We start from the raw sequence: 27,125 nt of genomic DNA, 5'->3' as shown, positions 1-27,125 counted from the left end.
TTTGCACAAGGATTTATCACAGACGAGCATGGAAAGTGGACGCCCTATCAGTATATGTATTTGCCCCTCTGCCTCTCCTCCCCAAGGTACTCCTATAGGTCAGACAGGAGAAGCCAAAGTTGATGCTGATTGCCCCAGACTCGCCCTGCCAGTACTGGTATCCAGTACTAAGGAGCTTGTCTCAATGCCCAGCTTGGACCTTACCTCAAATACCTCATCTAATGTCCCAGCAAAACAGATCCTGCACAGCCAACTCAGAACTTTAAACCTGACAGCATGGCGAATAATGTAGTCATACAAAACACCCCTCTCAGTAAAGCTGTGATGGATGTCATTTTGGAAGCCAGAAGGCCTAGTACTAGAAAATCTTATGCTGGAAAATGGAAGAGATTGTGCTTTGAGCCAGGTACAAGGAACTGATACAGCTGTGCCAAATATTCCTCGGATTTTGCAATACTTAACTGAGTTGCTGGACAAAGGCTTATCTTTTTCATCTATTAATATTCATGCCTCTGCCATTTCTGCTCATTACAATGTAGAGCCACCAATCTTTTCTCATCCCTTATTAAAGCAGTACCTCAGAGGAGCCAAAATTTAAGACCTCCAAGGAGATCACCAGTGCCTGCATGGGACCTCAACTATGTCTTGGAAAAACTCACCCTGCCTCCTTTTGAGCCAGCTGCTACTGCTGATAAGTTTTTATCTTGGAAAACAGCTCTGCTCCTAGCAATAACTTCTGCAAGACGAGTTTCAGAGCTACAGGCACTCATGGCTGTGGAACCTTTTATCATTTTTTATCCAGACAGGGTCTCTCTGGGGACAAACCCAACATTTATGCCTAAGGTTGTGTCCAGTGTGGCTCTCAACCAAGCTATGAACCTGCCAACCTTTTATCCAAATCCACAGGACAAGGGGGAGAGAATTCTGCATTCTTTGGATGTGCACAGCTTGGATTCTATTTGGACAGAACCAAAGTTTTCAGAAAGACAGAGCAATTACTAGTGACATGCTGCAGGATCACAAGGAAAGGTAATCTCAAAGCAGACTATTTCAAAGTGGATAGGCCTCTACATTTGTTTCTGCTATGTACACCATGGCAGCCAGTACCTAAGGGCAGTAGTCCACACTCAACCAGAGCTGCAGCCACTTCAGCAGCCTTTCTCAGGGGAGTACCTACCAAGGACATTTTAGAGCAGCTACTTGGAGTTCAGTGCACATCTTTGCAAAGCACCATCTGCCATTCTACTCTAAATCCAGGGCAGGCTTTGCCACTGTAGTTCTGTAGGGCCTCATAGCCGCTCCTAATGTTGTTTAGCTCCAGCCTCCCAACCTTAGATTTGGGACTCTACCTAAATGTAATGACTGCAGCAGTGAAACACAAAACATAGTACAGTTGTGTACACTTACCATAAATGTAGATGTTAAGAGTGTATTCACTGTTGCAGTCCAGGTTCCCCACCCACCATCCCCCTTTTTTTCTAATGGAACCTATCTTTCCTTCTCTGATTTATACAACCTATGTGGTGTATTTGCTTGTAGATGAAGGTAAATTTCATATTGGTGCATGTAATTATACATATATAAATTTTGGCTATGCTTTTGGGGGGACACCTGACATCTGGTGCAAGAAAAACTAAAGAAAGTGTCTGCTATGTCTTTTCTACCCCGTGACGACCTGACGTCAGGGAAGGGGTGACAGCAGCCAACGCAGGACCCAAGACTTTGGAATTCAGGCCGGCTGAGAGCAACCTGCCAGCCGGATTACCCAAATGTAATGACTGCAACAGTGAATACACTCTATCATCTACATTTATGGTAAGTGTACACAACTGTACTTTCCACATGGTCCTCCTAGATATTCCTCCATGATGTATCTGTTTCTCTTTTTTTTTGGTGGTCCATTTTTGCCTTGTTTCTCAATTCTCTATAAACCTTTTTGGGTCCTCAAGTTGCTTATTTTGTACTTTTCCTTTAAATTTATCTGTGTAACTTCTAAAATGATCTTTGTGTTAAACTGTTGCAGTCATTACATTGGGGCTATCTGCTTGCAGGTAGCCCTCAGTTGGCCTGATTAACAAAGTCTTGGGTCCTGCGTCAGTTGCTGTCCCTTCTATGACGTCAGGTTGTCAGGGGTATAAAACATGCAGCCGATGCCATTACACCAGTCTTTCTTGACGTGCGGTGCTCGAAGCAGAAGCAGTTCGCAAGTGCCCGTCTGCCAACTCCTGAAATGTTCATTTTAGAGTTTCAGAACCAAAGTCTTCAACTAAAACTAAGTACCCCATTGGGGAAACTTTTTCTTGCTCCTTACCGATGTCAGTGAAAGTTAGTAATTGCATTACTTGTGGAAAGCAAATACCTCAATGATTTTCATTCGTACTGTATTCCTTGCCTAGGCCCTGACTACAAAGTACCTTGCAGTCTGTTTTGTGCTTTATTTAATCAGCGCACTATCAGTCTGTATATTTTCACCTCTAAATATTTAGGTTCTCGGTTTAATTATCGAGAAAGGTTAGCCATCCGACTACCGGGACTCCAAAAAAAAATGCAAAGATAGGCCGCCGAGGTCCAAAACTACCAACAATGCTTCTCCTAAGCCAGTCGCCAGTACTCGGGCGCTTTCGCAGCCCCTGATACTTGCTACTTCTGATTCGCAGGCCTCTACTGAGACCTATTTGGAGTCCGGTATGCCGCAAGATGCTTCAACTATGGAACCCGCGGATGTCTCTACCTTGGATGGGTCTGGAGCTGCTGTGCAGGCACCGGCTTCTGAGGGTGTATTCAGGCCTACAGACTTGCATATTAAATAGACACCACCTTCTTTACTTGGGCCTAAATCTTGATCCATGCCTAAAAAACTGACGCCCAGGCCACATGCTCTGGCCTCTATGTTTAAACAAATGATAAGAATGGCTGAAGATCTAATAACTCTAATCAGGGGTAGCCAACCCCCCCCCCCTTCTAAGAGGCCTAGGATTGAAGTTGATTATGAGTCTTCTGATCAGGATTCTGTTTTTTCTGATTCTTTTGATCTGGATTTGCCCTTATCTACTTATGAAGATTCTGATGCAGAGGACTCCATTCCCTCTGCTTCCCCTCCTGAGGATTTTTCTTTTGGGGAAACCTTACATACTCTAAGGGAGCATTTCCACTGGGAAAGCGAGGATTTTTGTGATTCAAAAGAGAGGCTCGGGGATTTCCTTCTACCTCAGCATAGGCCTTTAGCTATTCCTCCTGTACTAGATGTTGATGCTTTTTCGGAATCCAGTTTGGCCCTTGATTCTCCCTGCTTCCTGCTCCCAGAAAACCTGACAGATACTACAGGGTTCCCAGAGTCCCACAAGTTCCTTTTTAAAAATCCTATTGCAGATCCAGAGACTATTTCACAGGGGCCCAAGGGCATTAAGGCTTCTACTGCTAAAACTCCTACCCCCTTCTGATAGAGACTCCAGGGCACTGGATGGATGGGCTAAGAAGGTTTACACTTCTGCAACCTTGGCCATTAGGGCTTTAAATTACCAGATGTTATGTAGTCCTATCTCGCCTACATTCTTACCCATGGGTTCAGAGCCGAATATCTGCTCCGACTCTGCCTATTTACTAACTCAAAAAGAGGGTATCCCATAGTACACTGCTTCGCATCCCCAGATCTCGTATGCCGCTTGTAGAGCTCGGACGTGGTCTCACTTGGCTGTGGCCAAGTTCCTTTTTTTTACTTATTTCTCTTGAAAAATTGGTTGCTTTATACTTAAAAAGCTATTTTAATAGCTACTCTTGCTGCGGTAGTTGTGTTTGTGTGTTTAGTAGTGTTTTTTGTGGTATCCCTAACAGTTCCCACGGGCTAGGCCCGTTTTAGATAGAGGACCTAGTCCTCCCTCAGTGAGTAGTTCGTCCGTTTCTTATATATTTTTTTTGAGAACCGTTTAAGTTAGAGGTTCTCTCTGTGTTCTCGTTGCTATTTGTTGGTTAAGAGCTTCACTCTTCTCTGTGGTACTGTCTGCTGTCTAAGTTGTGGGCTTCCCGCCCTTTTTGGTAGTTAACTGTAGTTACGCTGTGTGCTTTGCACCCGTTGGAAATTAACTCTTTGGATATGTCTAAAGATCAGAAAGAACATAAGCCTTCTGGCTTTAAAAAGTGTTCAAAGTGCTGATATAAAATGTCCATCACGGATGGAGACACTGTCTGTGTTTACTGTCTTGGAGCCATCCATTTACAGGAGTTTTGTAGCTTTTGCCATGCCTTCAGTCCTAGGGTGTTCCAAGAGAGGAAAAACAAATTGATCTTGAAGGGACTGCTTAAACCATCTTTCGAGGAGGCTATAGATTTGGCTCCTAGCTCCCAGTCGAAATCTAAGTCCTCCAAGTCCAAGAAAAAGTCTTCGGCTCCATCGGCATCTTCGGAGCTTCCGGAGAAGATTACCATATTGGATACTGCTTCCTCAGCTCCACTGTCTTCGGGGCCGCAGGAAGTGTCTGTATTAAGTGAATCAGCATCCACTCCGAACATTCTCGAACCTATTCGGAGCCGGTTGCCGAGTGTGAGGCATGGTTCACCAGATAAGAGGTCTGTCTCCATCCATCTCCTCCAAATCTTCCAGGCTTTCTGATTTGGATGTGGATAGGGTGGTGCAGAGGCTCCTGCAGTCACTGGTGTTGGCAAAATTGATTTGGCTCTGGAGCCAATTCCTGTGGTTGTTTCAGATTCCTCCTCCGAGCACATCCTTGTTGTCGGAGCCGGTATGTTCCGCTCAGAGTGATGTTCCTGCGCTGGCTCCGATACCCCCTCTGGATTTATCGGTGCTGACCTCGGCTCCAACCATGTCTGTTCCGTCCACAGGGTTCGAGACTCGGGTCTCCTCGGTCGGGCCCGAAGGGGCTGCCTCGGGACATCTTTCGGTTCTGAGTCTCCCACTCGGTGCATCAGCTAGGGGTATCCCGGTCATGGCCTTGGAGGCCAGTCTGTCTTCGGACTCATGGGGACCCACCTTCGAGGCCATGCAGAGCGCACTGGCCAGGTCGTCAGCTACGTCACTTGGGTCGGTTATTCCATCCTCTACCACTCCAGTGAGAGCTTCTGACACCCACCTATCCTTGGACAGCAGAGAGCCAGGCCCCAAGGATACCCCCACAAGCGGTCCCCCACTTTCTGAAGGTCCCTCAGAGCCTGTGCCTGAGGAACCTCCCAGAAAGAAATTGTGCAAGAGGAAGCACAGACTCCCAGGATGAGTCTCTCACTTCCGATACTGACCTCGAGGAATCGGAAGGGTCCAAGTCTTCCTCTGATGATGATTCCTTCTCCGATATCCTGGAGATACTGAAACAGAGGAGACTGGCCTTCCAAAACCCTTTCCGAGGAGGAGTCAGTATTCCTTAAGGCTTTTGGCGCTCAACCTTCCGCCTCCTGGGTGTCTCCACCCTTCGATGAACTTCTTGACCTTATTTGTCGAAGGGTGTGGGAAAACCCTGATTCTGTGGAGCCAGTACCTCGGCGCCCCAACAAATTTCTCTCCGCCCCTCACGGAAAATAATTTCTGACAAAGGGAGTCCTGGTAGATGCCATGGTGGTGGTAGCAGCCACCCAGAAGGAAGTTGCAGTCTCTTCCTCTTCGGTCTATCCTCCTAACAAGGAGTCTAGGACTATGGACTGGTACGGGAAGCGTACCTTGTCTTCAGCCACCTTCACCTTAAGGTCGCTGAATTACTTATCTCATTTCACTCGGCTCCAGAGATATCTCCTTAAGGAGTTGGGAGATACTCTTGCAGGTAACATACCTGAAGTGGTGGCTCAGTCAACACACAGGTTTCTACCCTCAACTCCATCGCAAACTCGTCCATGTGACTCATTTTGTATGCGGCCGAGGGAGCGAGTAGGGCGGCCAGCTCAGGTGTAGCCCTTAGAAGGCAAGCTTGGCTGCGCCTGTCACTTTGTGGAGGCCTTCAAGTCTTCCTTCACTGATGCCCCTTTTGATGGTTCCTCCTTGTTTGGGACCAAAGTGAACAACACCCTCACCAGGTGCGAGCAAGAAGGAAAGACCCTGTCTGCTGTAGGGGTCCATTTTTCCCTCCCGTCTAGGCCTTATCCCAAGGCTCAGCGAGGGGGAAAGAAGTGGTTCAAGAAATAACAAAGGATGTTATGTGATCCTATCTCGCCTACATTCTGACTGATGGGTTCGGAGCCGATCCCTCGGCTCCGACTCTGCACACTTATGCCAAAGAGCGAAGTCTCTTATTGGCTGAGCTTACTATATCCCAGGATGCACCACTACCAATCCCCCAGATCTCATTTGCCGCTAACAAGTGAAGACGTGGTCTCGAGCTGGCTGAGCTAAGTAGTGATTATTTTCACTAACTTTTCTGTCAGGAATTTCTTTATTCTTCAACTAAAAGCTGTTTTAACAGCTATCTTGTGTTTAGAGTGCGTTTGGTGAAATTTACTTGGTAAATTCTTGTGTTGTGAGTGTTGATTGACCAGGAGTACCTCTTGTGTGGAAAGGCCTTTCCCGGTCTTTTTAGTTGTTAGGTGACTTCTGTTCTGTTTAGGATCTCAGATCCTTTATACTGCTGATAGTTTCTTTTCTTTAAAAGAAGGACAAAGCAGAGAATTTCTTTTCTGTCATAATTACAGTGTTTGTACTGTGTTTGGCTAGTTCACTGTATAATTTACCGGAATGTCTCAGGTTCCTAGGCCTTCAGGCTTTAAAAAGTGCACCAAGTGCAACTTTAAAATGTCTATAACAGATGACCACTCTCTCTGTGTTTATTGTTTGGGTGCAAAACATTTGCAGGAGTCCTGCAGCGTGTGTCACGCTTTTTCCTCGAGGGTCCTCCAAGAGAGGAAAAATAAACTCATATTAAAAGGCCTTATAAAACCCTCCTTTGAAGAAGCTTTAGCATCCTCTCCTTCTCCTGCTAAAGAAAGGCGGCTCCGACCAGTCCGTCGGATCCGACCGCCAAAAGACATATGCAGGTTTCTCCTTCGGCTGCAAGGACTTCGGAGCGGAGGGCGGAACGGTCTGGCTCGATGCCACCTGTCTCGACTCCTCTGGCTTCGGAGCCGATGGCTGGGGCATCGAGAGGCGGGTCACCTTCGTCGGCTCCACTGGTATCGGAGCCGATGAAGGTTATCTGCTCAGACACTTCCTCCTCGGCGCCGAAGCCCTCCTCTGCACCGATGGAAACTAGTTTGGGTATTCCTTCGGCGCCGATAGTCATCGAGTTGCCTCGGAGCCGGTCCCCTAGCCCTTTGGGGCCGTTGGAGAGGCCATCTCGAACCCGTTCAGTATCCTCTAGGTCATCGAGGATGTCAGATTCGGACATAGACAGGGTGCTCCAAAGACTGTTCCAGTCCCCAGTCTTTCAAAAATTTGTTTCGGTTCCGACCCAGTTGGCTTTGGAGCCGACGACCCATGCCCATGTCATTGCCATTCCTCCGACCGCTTCGGCTCCGTCGGAGCAGGTGCTGTTGGAGCCGGTGGAGGTCTTAGGGTCGGCTCCGACCCTTACTCCAACCCCGGCCTTCGGGTCCGAGTTTTGTACACGGACTTCTTCGGCTGGACCCGGGGGTGATGTTTCGGGACCTATGCTGTCGGTTCCGAGCCTCCCTCTCGGTGCTTCGGCTGCGGGACTTCCGTCTGCTATCATGGCTCCGGGGACCGGACACTCCCAGGATTCTGGGGGTCCGGCTTTCAGAGCTATGAGGAGTGCCTTGGCCAAGTCTTCTTCGGCCATCTCTCCGGCTTTACCGGCACCTTCCCTGGGCATGGAGACTGGGTCTTTGGCAGTTCCCCTGTCCTTAGGCAGCGGAGCCCTGGGCCTGAGGTTACCGGCTATGGGGGTTCCCCTCCTCCTGAGGGTTCTTCGGAGTTGTCTTCAGAGGAGCCCCCAAGGAAGAGATTGTGCAAGAGGAAGCACGTGGACTCCCCCGAGTCTATTACATCGGACACTGATCTTGATGATGCGGAGGGGTCCGCGAAGTCGCCCTCAGATGATGTCTCGTTTGCAGACATTTTAGAGATCCTCAAACAACGAGGCGGCTGGATATCCAAACCCTCTGCTGATGAGTCAGTGCTTCTCAAGGCCTTTGGGGCTCAGCCCTCCGCCTCCTGGGTGTCTCCGCCCTTCGACAAGCTCCTGGATTTGGTTTGTCGGAGGGCGTGGGAACATCCAGATACCGTGGAACCAGTGCCTTCTCGTCCTAACAAATTTTTGTCTGCCCCACCCGAGAAGGAGTTCCTGACTAAAGGCGTGGCTGTAGATGCCATGGTGGTGGCATCTGCTACACAACAGGACGTGGCAGAGGCTTCAACGTCCATCCATCCTCCTAATAAGGAGTCTAGGAGCATGGACCGACACAAGCGCACCCTGACTTCAGCGGCCTTTACTTTAAGGTCCCTGAATTATTTGGCACATTTTACCAGGCTTCAGAGGGATATGGTCAAGGAGCTGTCAGATTCCCTCTCGGGTAACCTACCTGAGCAGCTAGCCCAGTCGGTTAGCTCTCAGTTGGCTATCCTTTCTTCAATTTCTAACTCGTCCATGAGGCTCATTTCATATGCGGCCGAAGGGGCGGGTAGAGCGGCAGGCACAGGCGTGGCTCTACAGAGACAAGCCTGGCTCCGTTTGTGTCATTTTGCGGAGGCCTTCAAGTCTTCCTTCACGACGCTCCCTTTGATGGGTCCTCTTTGTTTGGACCTAAGGTTAAAGACACTCTTACCCGCTGTGAGCAAGAGGGAAAAACTTTATCTGCCGTAGGTGCACGTTATTCCACTCCCTTTCGGCCTTATCCCAAGGCTAAAGGAGGAGGGAAGATGTGGTTCCGCAAATCACGTAAGTTTTCCCTCAACAGCAGGAAGATTCCCCTTCCAGAGGCAGAGGACGGGAAATTTTTCTGGGAGACGCCGTCCCAGAGGCGGCAGAGGGCCCCGCAATTCTGGAGACCGCGAGTCCTTTCGTGGCTCTTCAGCCTCCCACACTTCATGAGGGATTGCCCGGCTGTGCTGCTCCAGAGCCAGTCGGGTGCCATTTTGCCAAGCACCTAAAAGCCTGGGAGTCTATCACTCAGGACAGATGGGTGCTTCGGATTATTGCCGGAGGTTACACCATTCCCTTCACACACTCACCCCCACCGTCCAAAAAAATCCCGGACCCACCACCCAGTCAAAGGGAAATTGCAGCCGCAGAAGCTTTAAAGCTGCTAGAAAAAGGAGTCATCCAACCGGTCCCCACAGACCAGATCGGATCCGGAAATTACTCAAGGTTCTTTTTAGTGCCAAAAAAGACAGGGGACCTGAGACCAATATTGGATCTCAGCAGACTAAACCAGTCCGTCACGAAATCCAAATTCCGATTGGTCACGTTACAATCCATTCTCCCTTTGTTGGAGAAGGATGTTTGGATGTGCTCCATAGATCTCAAGGACGCCTATTATCACATACCAATACATCGGGCGTCCAGGAAGTATCTGCGCTTCAGCCTGGGAGACAGTCATTTCCAATTTTGTGCACTGCCCTTTGGTCTCACCACAGCCCCCAGGGTGTTCACCAAGTGTTTGGCAGTAGTAACTGCTCACCTGAGGAGTCTTGGATTCCAGGTGTTTCCCTATCTGGACGACTGGCTCCTGACTGCCACCACCAGTCATCTACTAATGGACAACCTCAAAGCCACCATTTCCCTGGGTGCTACCCTGGGAATTACATTCAATTGGTCAAAGTATGTCTTGCTGCCCTCTCAGCGCATAAGGTTCATAGGAGCAGAGATAGACTCAAAATTGATGCGCGTTTTTCTTCCTACCGAAAGGATTCAAACTTTACAAGGCCAAGTTCAAGCCCTGCTTTCAAGATCAAAGGCCCCAGCCAGGATGGTCCTGCAACTTTTAGGTTCGATGTCTGCCACGGTTCTCCTAGTTCCTCTGGCAAGATTGCACATGAGGATTCTTCAGTGGATATTATCGACTCAATGGTCCTTTCAGGATCTTCCCCTCAATCACCCCATTATGATTACAGAAACGTGCAAACGGGACCTTCGCTGGTGGCTTCAGCTGTCCAATCTGAATCAGGGAAGTCCTTTGTTATCCCCCTCCGGTGGTCACCCTGACAACGGATGCCTCCCAGACAGGGTGGGGGGGGCATTGTCTGGGCAGGTTAGTTCAGGGTTCCTGGCTTCCAGACGAAACCTTTCTCCACATCAATGTATTGGAGATGAGGGCTGTACTTCTGTCCCTACAGGCCTCCACAAGTTTCTCCCTCAGGGCATTATCGCTATCCACACAGACAACATGTCGGTGGTCTGGTATCTAAACAAACAAGGAGGGACCAGATCTTACCCCTTTGCAGAGAGGCCATGAGGGTGTGGGAATGGGCTGTAGCTACCAGCCGCTTCTTGGTAGCGACCCACATTCCGGGAAATCCAATATATTGGCAGACAGATTAAGCAGGACAATTCTCTCTCCTCACGAGTGGTCCCTGAACAAACAGTAGCAGCTCAGGTTTTCAGGAGATGGGGACGCGTGCTGCGACCTGTTTGCAACACCACAAAACACAAAGTGCAAAAGGTTCTTCTCCTTGACTCCACATCAGGGGGAAGCAGCTATGGATGCTCTAGCACAACCTTGGCCAACAGGGCTGCTTTATGCCTTTCCTCCGATTCCACTTCTCTCCAAAGTCATTCAGAAAGCTTCTCAATTGGGGTCCACAATGATACTAATTGCTCAAGACTGGCCTCGTCAGGTATGGTTTCCCTACCTGAAGAAACATGCGGTGGACGATCCTTGGGTTTTAGATCTAACTCCGGATCTGCTAATTCATCAGTCGGGACGACAACACCAGTCCCTTCACACTTTGAAGTTGACAGCTTGGCTCCTCCACTTCCGACTTTAGTCAGAAATCACACCTTAGACCCGGAAGTTATTCACATTTTATCTTCGGCCCACAAACCCACCACTAAGAAATTGTACCTCAGTAAGTGGAAGAGGTTTGCTATCTGGGCTCAACTCAGGGCTTAGACCCTATCACTGCCCGATCCCAGAGGTTTTGAAATTTTAACATCCTTGTTTAATCAAGGATCTTCAGTCTCTACTATTAAAGTCCAACTGGCAGCTATCTCTAAATTTCACAAATCCATGGATCCACCGTTGATGAGCAGCAGATTATGCAAAACTTTCATTAAAGGTGCGGGGCTGTTAAGACCCCCAGTTTTTCATCCTGCACCTCCGTGGGATCTTGATTTGGTGCTTCGTGCATTAACATCTTCCCCTTTCGAACCGGCTGCTACATGTGAGTTAAAATATCTGTCTTGGAAAACTGCCTTCTTAGTTGCAATTACCTCTGCAAGAAGAGTTTCAGAGCTTCAAGCCCTATCTATCAAACCACCGTACTTGATTTTTCACAAGGATAGAGTATCACTTAGGCCTAACCCATCTTTTGTCCCAAAGGTCTGTTCTAATCTCTGTCTCCAACAATCTCTAGAGCTACCAGTTTTCTTCCCAAAATTCTCCAATGAAGCAGAATACACTCTCCATAAATTGGATGTTCACAGACAATTGCTTCTATCTAGACAGGACTCAGCAAATTCGTAAATCAGACCAGTTGTTTGTGTCCTCCTCAGACAATAAATTGGGTAAAACCATCACAAAAGCTACTATCTCCAAATGGATTAGAGATTGTATAACTCAGGCTTATTCCTCTTCAAATAAGCAACTTACAACATCTATCAAAGCTCACTCTACCAGAGCTATGGCTACTTCTATAGCTTTTCATTCCAAGCTCGCTATTTCTGAGATTTGTGCTGCGGCTACTTGGTCCAATCCGCACACTTTCATTTCCCACTATAAATTGGATGTGGCATCTAAAGGGCGAGCATCATTTGGTTCCATGGTACTCAGGAGTGTTTTCCAGTGAGCCACCCAGGATTCAGGTGCTAGGACGCTGTCCCATCAGTCAGAATGTAGGCGAGATAGGATCACATAACATCTTTTAGTTATGTACTCACCATAACTTCAGATGTTTGGGATCCATCTCGCCTACATTCCTAATACCCACCCTCCTTCCCCCGGCCTTGGAGATCAGAAGAGATTGAACGGTTTTGAGTTCTACTGTTTTATCTTGTTTCTTCTGACGATGTTATATAAACAGTGCTTGCATGTGTGCATGTATGCGGACAAACTAGATCTGGGGGATTGGTAGTGGTGCATCCTGGGATATAGTAAGCTCAGCCAATAAGAGACTTCGCTCTTTGGCATAAGCGTGCCGAGTCGGAGCCGAGGGATCGGCTCTGAACCCATCAGTCAGAATGTAGGCGAGATGGATCCCAAACATCTGAAGTTATGGTGAGTACATAACTAAAAGTTTTTTCCTGCCGCACAGGGTGAAACCCCCTCCCGAGTCAGGGGAGGGGGGAGTTATTTGGGGAGACGTCGCCCCAGAGGCAGAGGGGGGCCCCACAATTCTGGGGATCGCGACTCTTTTCGTGGCTCCCCATACACTCATTCCTGAGGGTGTGCCCGACTGTGCTTTTCCGGAGACTGTCGGGGGTCATATTTCCTTGTATCCAGAAGCCTGGGAAAACATCACCCAGGACCGATGGGTATCAAGGATAATTTCCAGAGGTTACACCATTCCATTCTTTTCAGTACCCCCTCCCATCAGAAAAATCCCAGACATTCCACCCAGTCAAAGGGATCAAGCAGCCTCAGAGATATCTCTGCTGCTAGAAAAAGGAGTCATCCAACCAGTCCCCTCAGACCAGATCAGATTAGGGACTTGCTCAAGATTCTTTTTGGTGCCGAAAAGAACAGGGGACCTTTAGGACCCGTACTAGATCTCAGTTAACTCAACCATTACGTACACAAGTCTAAATTCTGTATGGTCACCCTACAATCTATTCTCTCATTGTTGGGAAAGGAAGTATGGATGTGCTCCATCGACCTGAAGGATGCTTACTACCATATCAAAATGGACAGGGCATCCAGGTGTCATCTATGCTTCCGGCTGGGAGCCAGACATTTCCAGTTTCGAGCCCTGCCCTTTGGTCTCACCACAGCCCCCAGGGTGTTCACCAAGTGTATGGCAGTGGTGACGGCTCACTTGAGACATCAAGGATTCCAGGTGTTTCCGTACCTGGACAACTGGCTCCTCACCGCCCCCACCAGGCATCTACTAATTCAGACCAGGAACACTACCATCAGTCTGTCACCAATTAGGCGTTACGATAAACTGGAAAAAATCTGCCTTGTTGCCCTTAGTGTGTCACCTTTATAAGAGCAGAGCTGGACACCATTCAAATATGGGCGTTCCTACCACAAGAAAGAATTACAGGGTTGCAACAACAAATTCTCACGCTGATGCCTCTGAGACATGTGAAGGCAAGACTGATTCTTCAACTCCTAAGGACTATGGCCGCTACTATCATGTTGGTCCTGTTAGCGAGATTACACATGAGAATTCTTCAATGGCTTCTCTTTGTCCAATGGTCTCTCCAAAGACTTCCGCTATCCCATCCAATTCTCATGACAGACAAATGCAGACAGGACCTCTGTTGGTGGCTGTGCACCAACAACTTGAGCATAGGAAAACCCTTTGTTCCACCTGTCCCTGTGGCCACAGTGACCACGGACGCCACCCAGATAGGGGAGGGGCATTATCTCAGCAGGATGGTCCAAGGCACGTGGCAGGAGCATGAGATACATTTGCACATAAACATCCTTGAGATGAGAGCAGTGCTTCTTGTGTTGCAGGCACTTCAAGAAGTCCTCCCTCTAGGGACTATTGCGATACACTCAGACAACATGTCAGTAGTGTGGTATCTCAACAAGCAAGGAGGAACCCGATCTTATCCACTATGCAGGGAGGCCATGCATGTGTGGCATTGGGCAATAGCTTCCCAACGGTTTCTAGTGGCAACACACATCCCGGGGAAGACAAATGTGATAGCGGACAAGCTAAGCAGGGCGATTCTTATGCCCTACGAGTGGTCCCTGAATCGCCTGGTGGTAGAGCGAATCTTCAGCAGATGGGGGTCAACCTTGCTGCGACCTTTTTGCCAGCCCTCTCAGTGCGAAATGCAGCAACTACTTCTTGCTGATCCCCCCACCGGGGGACTCGCCCAGGGATGCTCTAGCTCACAATTGGCCCTCTGGTCTGCTTTATGCTTTCCCTCCGTTTCCCTTTCTCTCAAGGGTGATTCAGAAAGTGCAATCCTTGGGAAGCAGGATGTTTCTGATTGCCCCACATTGCCCTCATCAAGTATGGTTCCCCTTCCTTCAACCCTACCTTGTGAATACTCCTTGGATTCTGGAAAACCCTTTGTTCCACCCGTCCCTGTGGCCACAGTGACCACGGACGCCTCCCAGATAGGGTGTGGGGGGGCATTATCTCAGCAGGATGGTCCAAGGCACGTGGCAGGAGCATGAGATACATTTGCACATAAACATCCTTCAGATGAGAGCAGTGCTTCTTGCGTTGCAGGCACTTCAAGAAGTCCTCCCTCTAGGGACTATTGCGATACACTCAGACAACATGTCAGTAGTGTGGTATCTCAACAAGCAAGGAGGAACCCGATCTTATCCACTATGCAGGGAGGCCATGCATGTGTGGCATTGGGCAATAGCTTCCCAACGGTTTCTAGTGGCAATGCACATCCCAGGGAAGACAAATGTAATAGCGGACAAGCTAAGCAGGGCGATTATTATGCCCTACGAGTGGTCGCTGAATCGCCTGGTGGTAGAGCGAATCTTCAGCAGATGGGGGTCAACCTTGCTGCGACCTTTTTGCCAGCCCTCTGTGTGAAATGCAGCAACTACTTCTCGCTGATCCCTCCACCAGGGGAATCGCCCAGGGATGCTCTAGCTCACAATTGGCCCTCCGGTCTGCTTTATGCTTTCCCTCCGTTTCCCTTTCTCTCAAGGGTGATTCAGAAAGTGCAATCCTTGGGAAGCAGGATGATTCTGATTGCCCCACACTGCCCTCAAGTATGGTTCCCCTTCCTTCAACCCTGCCTTGTGGATACTCCTTGGATTCTGGAACCCCTTCCAGACTTACTGACACAAATGTTGGGACAGTTCCACCCCTCTTTGAGGACACTCTGGCTGACAGCCTGGCTACTCCATTTCCATCCTTAGTCAGATGTCAATTTTTTGCCAGATGTAGTCCATATTTTGTCGTCCTCTCATAAACCATCCACTAGAAAAATCTACTTTAGCAAATGGAAAAGATTCTCTATTTGGGCTCATTCCAGAGGCATTGATCCCTACATGGCTCCAGTTGATTCCGTTTTGGAATTTTTGTCTATTCTATCAGGGGTCCACTTCAGCCAACATCAAAGTTCAGCTGGCGGCTATATCAAACTTCCACGTGGCCAATGAACCTAGCCTTATGGCACACAGACTATGTAAAGCATTCCTTATAGGTACCCTATTGCTTCGTCCCCCAGTATCACAATGTGTTATGCCCTGGGACCTCAGTTTTGTTCTTCAAGCCCTCACTCTTCCAGCCTGCAGTTACCTGCGAGTTAAAGTTTCTAACATGGAAAACAGCCTTTTTAATAGCTATCACTTCAGCGAGGTGGGTCTCTGAAATCCAAGCCCTTTCCATCAAACCCCCATATTTGATCTTCCATAAAGATAAGTCTCCCTTAGACCAAACCCGTCATTCCTTCCCAAAGTGGCTTCCCTGTCTAATATAAATCAATCTATTGAGCTGCCAGTTTTCTTCCCCAATTTTTCCAACAAGGCAGAATTCGGATTTCACCAACTAGATGTACATAGACAGTTACGCTTCTATCTCCATCGGACAAGAGATTCAGAAATCTGACCAACTGTCTCCTTTTCTGAAAACCGGCTTGGTTTTCCGGTATCCAGGGTCACACACTCTAGATGGATAGCCAGCTGTATTTCCTTCATTTATCACACAGCAGGTAAAACTTTGCCCTTTCCACCTAAAGCCCACTCCACAAGAGCTGTCTCCACATACACAGCCTATCAAGCTAGATTGTCGATGGATGATATATGTGCTGTGGCCACTTGGGCTTCTCACACTTTTGTGTCTCATTACAAATTGGAAGTGGTTTCCAGGGGCAGATCTTCATTTGGCTCCACAGTTCTCAGAAGTATTTTCCTATGAGCCACCCAGGTTGTAGGTGCTAGGGATGCTGTCCCATGGGTAAGAATGTAGGCGAGATAGGACTACATAACATCAAGAAGTTATGTACTCACCATAACGTTCGATGTATGTAGTCCATCTTGCCTTACATTCTTATTTACCCTCCCGCCTTCCCCCCTGCCTGGAGGGTTTGGAGGTAAAATTTTATCATGCAGGGTCCCTTTGATTAATTTGTTTGGATAATTTGTTTGTATGGATGTGTGTTATGTATGCAATAACCGAATTGTTTGCAGCAAACTAGATTTGGGGATGCGAAACAGTGTACTATGGGATACCCTCTTAGCCCAGCCAGTCAGAGACTTTTGAGCTAGTAAATAGGCAGAGTCTGAGCCGATATTCTGCTCCGAACCCATGGGTAAGAATGTGAGGCGAGATGGACTACATACATCGAACGTTATGGTGAGTACATAACTTCTTGTTTCATATGTTTTAAAGCATCAGCAACATGTTATTGGACTGCTTAAACAGAAAATGATGTTGATTCCTGACTGTGGAAAATAAAGAATTACAGGATTTAATGCATTCTGCTGAACAAGTTAGAAAACATACTTTGCAGTGTGGTTTTGATTCATTAGAGGCCTCTTGCAGGGCTGCTTTTACTGGGTCTGTGCTCAGAAGGCTTGCTTGGCATAAGGAGCAATCTTTGCCTGATCATGTTAAAGCTAAAGCAGGCAAGGTTGATACGCGGTGGAGTCCTGTTTGCCCAGGAGACATACGCACATTTCTAGGTGTCAGAATATACATGTCTATTGTACATGTTCCTGAATTGAGGCAGTACTGGGAAACGCACCATGTATACGGTCGCTTCCCAATAGCAGAGTACATGACCAGAGATAGGTTTGAAAAAATTCAGCAGTACGTCCACTGCAACGATAACAGCCTGAGCCTACCACAGGGTTCTGTGGGTCATGACAAGCTACATCACATATGGCCAATACTGGATGCAGTACTTCATGCATGCAGGACCCGTTACAATGTGCATCGTGAGGTGGCTGTAGACGAAGCTATGGTTGGCTTCCCTGGACGCTTGACATTTAGACAGTTTATGCCTGGTAAGCCTGAGAGGTATGGCATTAAGGTGTAGGTGTTGGCAGACTCGACCAATGGGTATGTACGTGAATTCCAGGTATACACTGGGAAAACGGAGCAGAATACAGAGGTCGGGCTGGCACACAGAGTTGTAGTTGACTTAACTAGGGGACTGATTGGCAAGAAACATCACATTTACTTTGATAACTTCTTTACCTCTGTTCCACTAGCACAGCAATTGCTGAAAGATGATCTATACTGTTGTGGAACCATGCGCACCAATAGGTCAGGATGGCCTCTTACATTCAACAGACAGGCCATTGGAAAAGCAGCTCGAGGCTACTACAAGCAATTGCAGAGTGGACCACTGCTAGCTACTGAATGGAAGGATAGCAAACCAGTATTCCTCCTGTCAACTAACTGTAACCCAACCTTGCCAGTCTCCAGCACATACAGGAGAAAGCGTGATGGAAGAAAGGCATCAGTGCCATGTCTACCAGTTGTAAACATGTACAACAGTTACATGAATGGGGTAGACTGAGCAGATCAGCTCAGGACACAGTATCCCAGTGCCAGAAAGGCCCGCAAATGGTGGCTGTACTTGTTCTGGTTCTTATGGGATGTGGCCATTGTCAATGCTTTCATTATATTCCGTGAAAGTATCAGTCATCAGCAACTGTCACGCTCTGGACGTATTATTCCGGCAACACAGTTTCAGTTCCAAAGGAACCTAGGCTTGCATCTACTTGCCAGTTACACAAAGAGGAAAAGATGCACTGAGATTACTGTCCCAGAGGCCGTGAGCTGATTTGAGCATGGCTGTCACTTTCCAGTGAAATGGCATAAATCAAGATGCAAAAACTGTGCCAGCAAGGGTAAACGTGCTGAGCCATCATGGGGGTGCCCAACTTGCAAGGTCAACCTGTGTGTCGAATGCTTTGGAGAGTACCATGGCCATAAATTTCTCCCATAGTGCTGTTGGCCTTGGGTGGGCCGCTGTGATATAATGGTTACCTCCGGCAAAGGACACATGCAAAAAGATACAGCCTGGGTCAGTCTACGTCTTTTGACATATTGCCTTGATGTAGCTCTCCACTCAGTCTCCCTCCCTTCAAGTGTAGTCAGTGTATGTAGGTCAGGGCAACAGGGTTTACATTAGCTACTCTATTCTACTCCTAATCTTCTCCTAATGGCCATTGCAGAAAGGACACATGTAAATGGAAAAGGCAGAGGTAAATCAGAGTGCCTCGCCTGTTTTTTCAGTGTACATGTGCTCTTTCTGTGCCCCCATGTCAGTTAGCAGCCAAGCCCTTCAGCACCAATGCCAGGAAGGTCCCTCTTCAGTTTTTTTTGCCATCACAGAGGGCATACCCAGTCAGCATGGATCTTGTGATCCACCGGGATCGCAGTTGGTAACTTGGAGACTCTACAGCATAGTCCCATAGTGCTGCTGTCCTAGGTAAGCATGGGCTTGGGTGTGCCACTGTGATGTAATGCAAAAACATGCAAAAAGACACAGCCTGGGTCAGTCTTGGTCTTTTGACATGTTGCCTTGATGTAGCTATCCACTCAGTCTCCCTGCCTTCAGGTGTAGTCAGTGTATGTAGGTGAGAGTAGTAAATGTATGAAGGTCAGGACAGCAATTAGTGAGTTACTTCAGTCCCTCATCCCTTGGATCCATTGCTGAATGTGCACATGTAAAGAGAAAAGGCAGAGGTAAGGCAGACTGCTGACACTGAAGGAGGTCATGAGAACCATAGTGGTATCAGCAATCTGAGTGGGCAGCCAGCACAGCTATGGGACACTACAGATAACCAACATCTGGAGCCCCATGCCTGTCCTTGGCATATTAGTGGAGCGGCGGTCCTTACCCTGCTTTTTCTCTTTACATGTGCCCTGGCTGTGCACCCTTGTCAGTGTCCACCCATGCTTTATTTCAGATAAGGTAAGACCGTCTTCTGCTGTTCAGACGTTTACAGAATGCGTTCATGCATGGCTTGATGCACAGGGTCGGTGGATTGACTATGCCATAACGGCATCACTGCCGAAGATGTTCACCGGTTCAGAAGGGATGGCATTCACCTAACTGAGGAGGGCATTGCATTGTTCTTGACTAACCTCCACAATGGCGTGAGGAGAGCCATGCATGATTGTGAGAAGAACGAAAACACCCATGACCAAGTCGGACCAGTTATAGTAAGTAAAACACTATTATGAAATGTGTTGTGTAAAATTAATTTCTCTGAGCTTGGCAAATAACTGTTATGGAAAGTATGATTTTTTTTTTCATATTTTGGTAAATAACTTTGCAAGGGAGCATCTGAATGTGCTAAGTAATACCTCATTTTGAAAATATTATTTATAGTTCTAAAATGGTAAAAGAATGGTGCCTGTATGTTGTACTCATAGGCAGATATCAAAGTTTGTTTGGGACTTACGGTTATGGAAATTATGATTTTTTTTCATATTTTGGTAAATAACTTTGCAAGGCAGCATCTGAATGTGCCAAGTAATATCTCATTTTGAAGACAGTATTGCTGGTTCTAACATGGTAAAAGAATTGTGCCTGTATGTTTGACATGTGCGGATATCAAAGTTTGTTTCGGACTTAGGTTATGGAAATTGATTTTTTTTCATATTTTGCTAAATAACTTTGCAAGGGAGCATCTGAATGTGCTAAGTAATACGTCATTTTGAAAATATTATTTATACTTCTAATATGGTAAAAGAATTGGGCCTGTATGTTGTACACATGTGCAGACATCAATGTTTGTTTCGGAATTAGGTTATGGAAATTATGATTTTTTTTCATATTTTGGTAAATAACTTTGCAAGGGAGTATCTGAATGTGCTAAGTAATACCTCATTTTGAAGACAGTACTGATCGCTCTAACATGGTAAAAGAATGGTGCCTGTATGTTGTACTCATAGGCAGATATCAAAGTTTGTTTGGAATTAGGTTATGGAAATTATGATTTTTTTTCATATTTTGGTAAATAACTTTGCAAGGGAGCATGTCAGTGTGCCAAGTAATACCTCATTTTGAAGACAGTGTTACTCCTTACAACATGGTAAAAGAACTATGTCTGTGCACTCTACACATGTACAGATATCACAGTTTGTTTAGTCTTGTACGATTATGAAAATTATACATTGACAATACTTTTCATTATTATGCCCATATCTTTGCAAGGGAGCATGGTGATCACACAAATGATGCATCATTTTGAAGCTGACATTCAGATGCACAACTTCTACACTGATATGTAGGCTCTGTCTGTTACAGGTGATGAGATATTATGCTTTGTTTATCAATTATGAAAAATAATATATTCATATTTCTGTGAATATCTCAAGAAAGGAACATCGCACAGTAACGGTTAAGGTACCGTTTTAAAGCTGACATTCATATTAACAAATTACATTCAAATTGTATGGGTCTGCATGATACATTGACCAAGATATTGTGCTTTGTTTTTCCAAAAAGGTAAAATAATATGCACAATATCAGCATTCCTTGCCAAATATTTAATAATGACTTTGATATACACTATCAACATTTACACTGTTATAAAGGTCAGTGTCTGCTGAACAACTTTCGTGTTTACATTTTTAGTCTAGCTCTTATAGTTAGAGTTATGAACATTTGTTTTCTGTATGGTTTTACAAATGGATTTTCTGAAAATGAGCTCAGGATGCACTGTTGTTCCCATGGTGGAATTAAGCAGGCAGCTTTTCCTGAGCTGCTCTGGAGTGAATGAGTTAAGGAGCAATCTTTGCCTGATCATGTTAAAGCTAAATTTTTGGATGCGCCTTTAAATCAGGACCACCTGTTTGGCAACAAGGCTGAGGAAGTTCTTAAGATGGAAGATAAAGCTAAGTCTATGCAAACTGTTAAATATTTTTACAAGTTCAGCCTCCTAGATTTAGTAGGCACTGGCCCTCTAAGAATTGGTCCTTTCCAGCACCTTCCAGGTCTTCTCAAGATAAACCCTAGACGCAGCAAAAATCCCAGGTTTCAGTCCCAGGGGAGACACAGAACTAAGCAGTGGGGGGCCTCCATTTCCAAATCTGGGAATAAGACCCCCCCCCATGGTAAACTGTCTCAGTGACTTCCTTTTAAAATTTCCAAGCACTTATCAACTGACTGCCCCTTTGGGAGGAAAGATTGCTTTTCATGCAAAGAATTGGGAACTCATTACCCAGGACAAATGGGTTTTAAATAGTGTCCCAGGGATACAGATTTCACTTCCACAGGCCAATACCAAGTGGGTGGCTGGACCTACCCCCAAATCAGTGGGCAGAGGCCCAAAAAGAAGTACTTTCTCTCAAGCGTGGTGCTATTCATCTGGTACCAGAAGAGGAAAAGGAATAAGGTTTCTACTCTAGTATTTTCCTGGTACTCAGAAAAGACAATTCATGGTTTCCTATCCTGGACCTGTCTACTCAACACCTTTTTGGAGATTCCAAAATTCAAGATGCTGACTCAATTACTTCCTACGCTAGGCAAAGATGCCTGGTTGGCAACACTAGATTTAAAAGAAGCATACCTTCACATCCCAATCAGAGAATCTTGCAGAAAATGTCTATGCTTCAAAGCAAGCTACACGCACTATTAGTTCTCTGCACTGCCCTTTGGCTTATCTACTGTGCCCAGGGTATTCACAAAGTGCCTAGCTCCAGTTATTGCATTTTTTCAGGCAAAGAAATATTTAAATATACCTATACCTGGACAATTGTCTAATTCAGGCAGAAAGCCAAGACATACTTTTAAATCATCTGGCCTTTGTACAAAGGGTTCTAACTTGTGTGGGGTACACCATAAAAGAAAAATTGCACCTGGTACCCTGTCAACAAATTATATTCCTGGGAGCAAGCTTGAATACAGCTTCCCACATGGCTTACCTCACGCCAGAGAAACAAATTCATTTGACAACCTACTTCAAACACGTGGCCACAAAAACCCTGCTATCTGCAAGACAAATACTCTAAGCCTTGGGGTTCATGGCCTCCTGCATTCTTCTAATTCCATATTCCCAAATGATGTGGACATCCTACAGAAGGGCCTCACTGAGACAGATGCCTGGTGTCGGAGCCATGCCCTCAAGCTCAATGCCAAAAAGTGCAGTGTCATCCCCTTTGGTAAAAACTCTGTACCCATGAACTACCACGTAGGCAGCAATCTACTTAACACTGAATGCGTGATGAGAGACCTTGGGACCCAGGTGGACAGTAGTCTCTCCTTTGATAGTCACATCGCCACAGTAGTCAGGAAGTCCTACGTGGCACACCTCGTCATAAAAAGGTTCTCGTCCAGGAAAAAAAGAGGTAATTGTTCCCCTCTACTCGTCACTCAGACCCATTATAGAGTACAACACCCCTTTTGGAATGTACCTCACATGACATCTGCAGCAGCTGTCTAAAAAGCCTATGGTGTCAACATTCTCAGGACCTAGAAACAATGATTCCTGTCATACCTTGCCTACGCCTAGAGTTCCTTTGGTGGGTAGAGGCCTGCCACCAAAACAAGGGACTACCTTTCACACCACCCCCTGCCGCCCAAACACTAACGGACACATCAGACAATGCATGGGGGGCTCACCTGCCAGGGAAGTGCATTCCTGGGCAAATGGAACCCAAGTCAAATGCACCTGCATATCTATCAAAAAGAAATGTTAGCTGTACAGAATGCTCTGACAGTCTTAAAGGACCACATTCTTTCATGACAACTAATGGTAAAGACTGACAACACCACTGTTATGTGGTACATAAACAAGCAGGGGGGTACACATTCTTACCCCCTCTGCAGACTAGCCATGGCTTTGTGGAACACAGCCTTGAGCTACCAAGTGCACCTAGAAGCTCAATTCCTGCCAGGAAAATTAAATACATTGGCAGAGGGACTAAGTAGAAACCTCATGGACCCACACGAGTGGAAACTGGAACCAAGGATTTTCAACATGTTGACAAGTAAGTGGGAGAGCCGAGATATAGAGCTGTTTGCCTCTCCCCAGAACTACCAATTGGACAAATTTTGCACAATGACTCCCCACAAACAAGCCTGGAAAGTGGATGCTCTGTCCTTCAGCTGAAAAAAACCTATCAGTTTATGCCTTCTCTCTCTGCCTCTGCTCACCAAAGTACTACTAAAAATCAAGCAGGACAAACCAAGGATGATTTTGATTGCTCCAGACTGGCCGCATCAACACTGGTACCACCTCCTGCGCATTGCATCACTGTTATCTCCATGGCACCTGCCTCAATCTCCTTCCCTGCTGTCTCAGCAGGCAAACCAAATTCTTCACCCTCATCTTCTAACACTGAACCTTGCAGTCTGGCTAATTACTTAATCTCTCCTTTACCATCCCTTAGCAAACCTGTGATGGATATTTTAGAGGCAAGGAAGCCTAGTACTATTAAATCTTGTGCTGAAAAATGGAAAAGATTCTGTGCCTGGAACCAATCTCAAGGGATGAGCACAGCAGCGCCCAATTTACCTCAGAGTTTGCAATACTTAATGGAAGTGCTTCACAAGGGCCTGTCTTTTTCCTCCATTAAAATCCACGCCTCAGCCATTTCAGCTCATTATAACACAGAACTTCCCCTCTTCTCTCATCCACTGCTCAGGTAGATGTTCTTCGTGTTTCACTGTTGCAGTCATTACATTTGGGTAATCTGGCAGGTTGCCTTCAGTCGGCCTGATTAACAAAGTCTTGGGTCCTGCATCAGTTGCTGTCCCTTCTTCCATGACGTCAGGGGTATAAAACATGCAGTTGACTCCATTACATCAGACTTTCTTCCTGCGCGGTGCTCGAAGCAAAAGCAGTTTGCAAGTGCCGGTCGGCCACCTACTGAAATTTTCGTTTTAGTTTCAGAACCAAAGTCTTCAACTAAAAGCTAAGTACCCCATTGGGGAAACTTTTTCTTGCTCCTTACCGATGCCAGTAAAAGTTAATAATGGCATTACTTGTGTGAATCAAATACCTCAAGGATTTTCATTTGTACTGTATTCCTTGCCTAGGCCCTGACCATAACGTGCCTTGCTGTCGGTTTTGTGCTAAATGTAATCAAAGCACGATTAAATGTCTGTATATTTTTGCTTCTAAATATTTTGTCTGAAGGTTTAATTATCCAGAAATGTCATCTGTTAGCAATCTGACTACCGGAATACATAAAAAACTCAAAGAAAGACCGTCTAGGTCCAAAACCGATGATGCTTCTCCTAAGCCAGTCGCCTGTACTCAGGCATTTTCGCAGCTCCTGATACCCGCTACTTCTGATTCACAGGCCTCTACTGAGACCCATTCGGAGTCTGGTATACCGCAAGATGCTTCAGTTATGGAACCCATGGATGTCTCTACCTTAGATGGGTCCGGAGCTGTTGTGCAGGCACAGGCTTCTGAGGGTGTTTTCAAGCCTACAGATTTGTATATTAGACCAATGCCATCTTCAAAACTAAGGCCAAAATCTAAGTGTAAAAAACTGACATCCAGGCCACATGGGCAGGCACCTATGCCTAAAAAACAAATGATCAAAATGGCTGAAGATTTAATTACTCTGATCAGGGGTAGCCAACCCCCCCCCCTTCTAAGAGGCCTAGGCAAGACATTGATTATGAATCTTTTGAACAGGATTCTATTTCTTCTGACTCTTCTAATGACCAGGAATTGTCTGTACGTACTTATGAGGACTCTGATGCAAAAGATTCCATTCTTTCTGCTTCTCCCCCTGAGGATTTTTCTTTTGGGGAAACTTTACATGCCTTAAGGGAGCATTTCCACTGGGACAGTCAGGATTTCTCTGAATCTAAAAAGAGACTTAGGGATTTTCTTCTTCTTCCTTAGCATAGGCCTTTGGCCATACCTCCTGTTCTTGACATTGTTGAAGTTTTTTTCGAATCTAGTATGACTCCTGATTCTCTGCCTCCGGCTCCCTGTAAGCCAGACAGATACTACATGGTTCCTGACTCCCACAAATTCCTATTCAAAAATCTTATTGCTGACCCTGAAACCATTTCTCAGAGTCCAAAGGGCATTAAGGCCTCTACTGCATCCTACCCCTTCTGATGGAGATTCCAGGGTGCTGGATAGATGGGGTAAGAAGGTTTACACGTCTGCATCCTTTGCAATCAGGGCTTTAAACTGTCAATTTCATATGCTTAAATATCAACAACATATCTTGGGACTACTTAAACAGAAAATGATGTTAATCTCTGTGTGAAAAATAAAGATTTGCAGGATGTTATGTAGTCCAATCTTGCCTACATTCTTACCCGTGGGTTCGGAGCCGAATATAGTCTCCGACTCGGCCAAACTTTTCTAGCTCGAACTCTTTCTATTGGCTGGGCTAAGATGGTATCCCATGCTGCATTGCTCTATATCCCAGATCTTGTTTGCTACTCGTGTAGCTCGGACGTGGTCTCGCTCTTGGCTGTGGCTAAGTACCTTTTTTCTTCTTGAGAGAATTAATTACAAACAAAAGCTATTTTAATAGCCATTTCTTAGTTTGGTGTTATTGTGAAAGTTTTTTTCGGTGTGTGTGATTGTTTTTGTGGTATCCCACTAGCTGTTCCAACGGGCTAGGCCCGTTTCAGTTAGAGGACCTAGTCTGTCCCCTTGCTTCCCTTTTCTCTATCCTTTGGTTTAAACCGTTTAAATTAGAGGTGTTAGTCTTAGTCCCCTTCATGTGTGTACTAACTGCTGGCCTACAACCGTTTAAATTAGAGGTTTAGCCTTAGTTCCCCTTGGTGGTGCTGCGGTAGCGTTGCCTCACAGTAAGACGCTGTCCGGTTCGATTCTCAGCTAGAGCGTCTTCTGCGTGGAGATGTGCGTGAATGGGCGTACCTTAATTGAAGGTTGTGTCAGGGCTGGTAACTCGACACGTAAAAATCAACTACCAATCATTAGCGGACCGGAGTTCCGCTGTGGCAACCCCTAACCGGGAAAAGCCGAAAGACGCACAAAGCCTTAGTTCCCCTTTGTGTGTGGGCGTATCAGAGGATTGTGTTAAAGTTGGTTAGTGGCAATTCTTTTTCTTGCGCTCAGTGTGGTGTAGTTGGTGACTTTTTCTCCAGTTGGTTCATACCTGTGATCCTTTGTCTTGGTGGTTGTAGAAAACATTTAAGATGTCTAAAGATTCAAAGGAGCACAAGCCCTCAGGATTTAAGAAATGCTCAAAGTGTGACTATAAAATGTCCATTACCGATGGACATTCGGTATGCATTTGTCTGGGAGCAATTCATCTGCAGGAGTCTTGCAGCTTCTGTCATGCATTTAGTTCTAGGGTACTTCAGGAAAGAAAGAAGTTAATTCTGAAGGGACTTTTGAAACCCTCATTCGAAAAGGGTCTGGAATCTGCTTCCAGCTCAAAACCTAGAGCCACAAAATCTAAAAAGAGATCTCCGGCTCCTTCAGTCCCCTTGGAGCCACCGGAGAAAGTAATTAAATTAGCTTCGACATCCTCGGCTCCACTGTCCTCGGGGCCGCAGGAAGTGTCTGTGATGATGGAACCGGCATTGGCTCTTATTATGTTGGAACCTATTCGGAGCTGATCCCTTAGTGTTAGGCAAGTATCACCTGAGAGGAGATCTCGATCTCCCTCCCTGTCCTCCAAATCCTCCAGGACACTATCGGATGTGGATGTCGATGCAGAGACTCCTTCAATCACCGGTTTTGGCTAAATTGTTCTCGGCTCCAGAACCCATCCTGCAACCTACTTCGATTCTTCCTCCAAGCGCATTTTCGCCTTCGGAGCTGGAGTGTTCAGCTCCGTGTGATGTTTCCAGGTCGGTTCTGATGGCCCCTCCTGGCTTATCGGTGCCATCAGCTCCAACCTCATCGGCGCCGTCCACGGGATTCAGGACTCTGGATTCTTCAGTCGGACCCGAGGGAGAGGCCTCGGGATGTCTTTTGGTTCCTAGTCTTCTCCTCTGTGATTTGGCTCTGGG

The sequence above is a fragment of the Protopterus annectens genome, chromosome 12.part0 (assembly GCF_019279795.1).
Source record: "Protopterus annectens isolate FY-2018-M chromosome 12.part0, PAN1.0, whole genome shotgun sequence".
Classification (NCBI taxonomy): Eukaryota; Metazoa; Chordata; order Ceratodontiformes; family Protopteridae; genus Protopterus; species Protopterus annectens.
The sequence above is the reverse complement of the archived record's forward strand: the minus strand, read 5'-3'. Positions refer to the sequence as shown.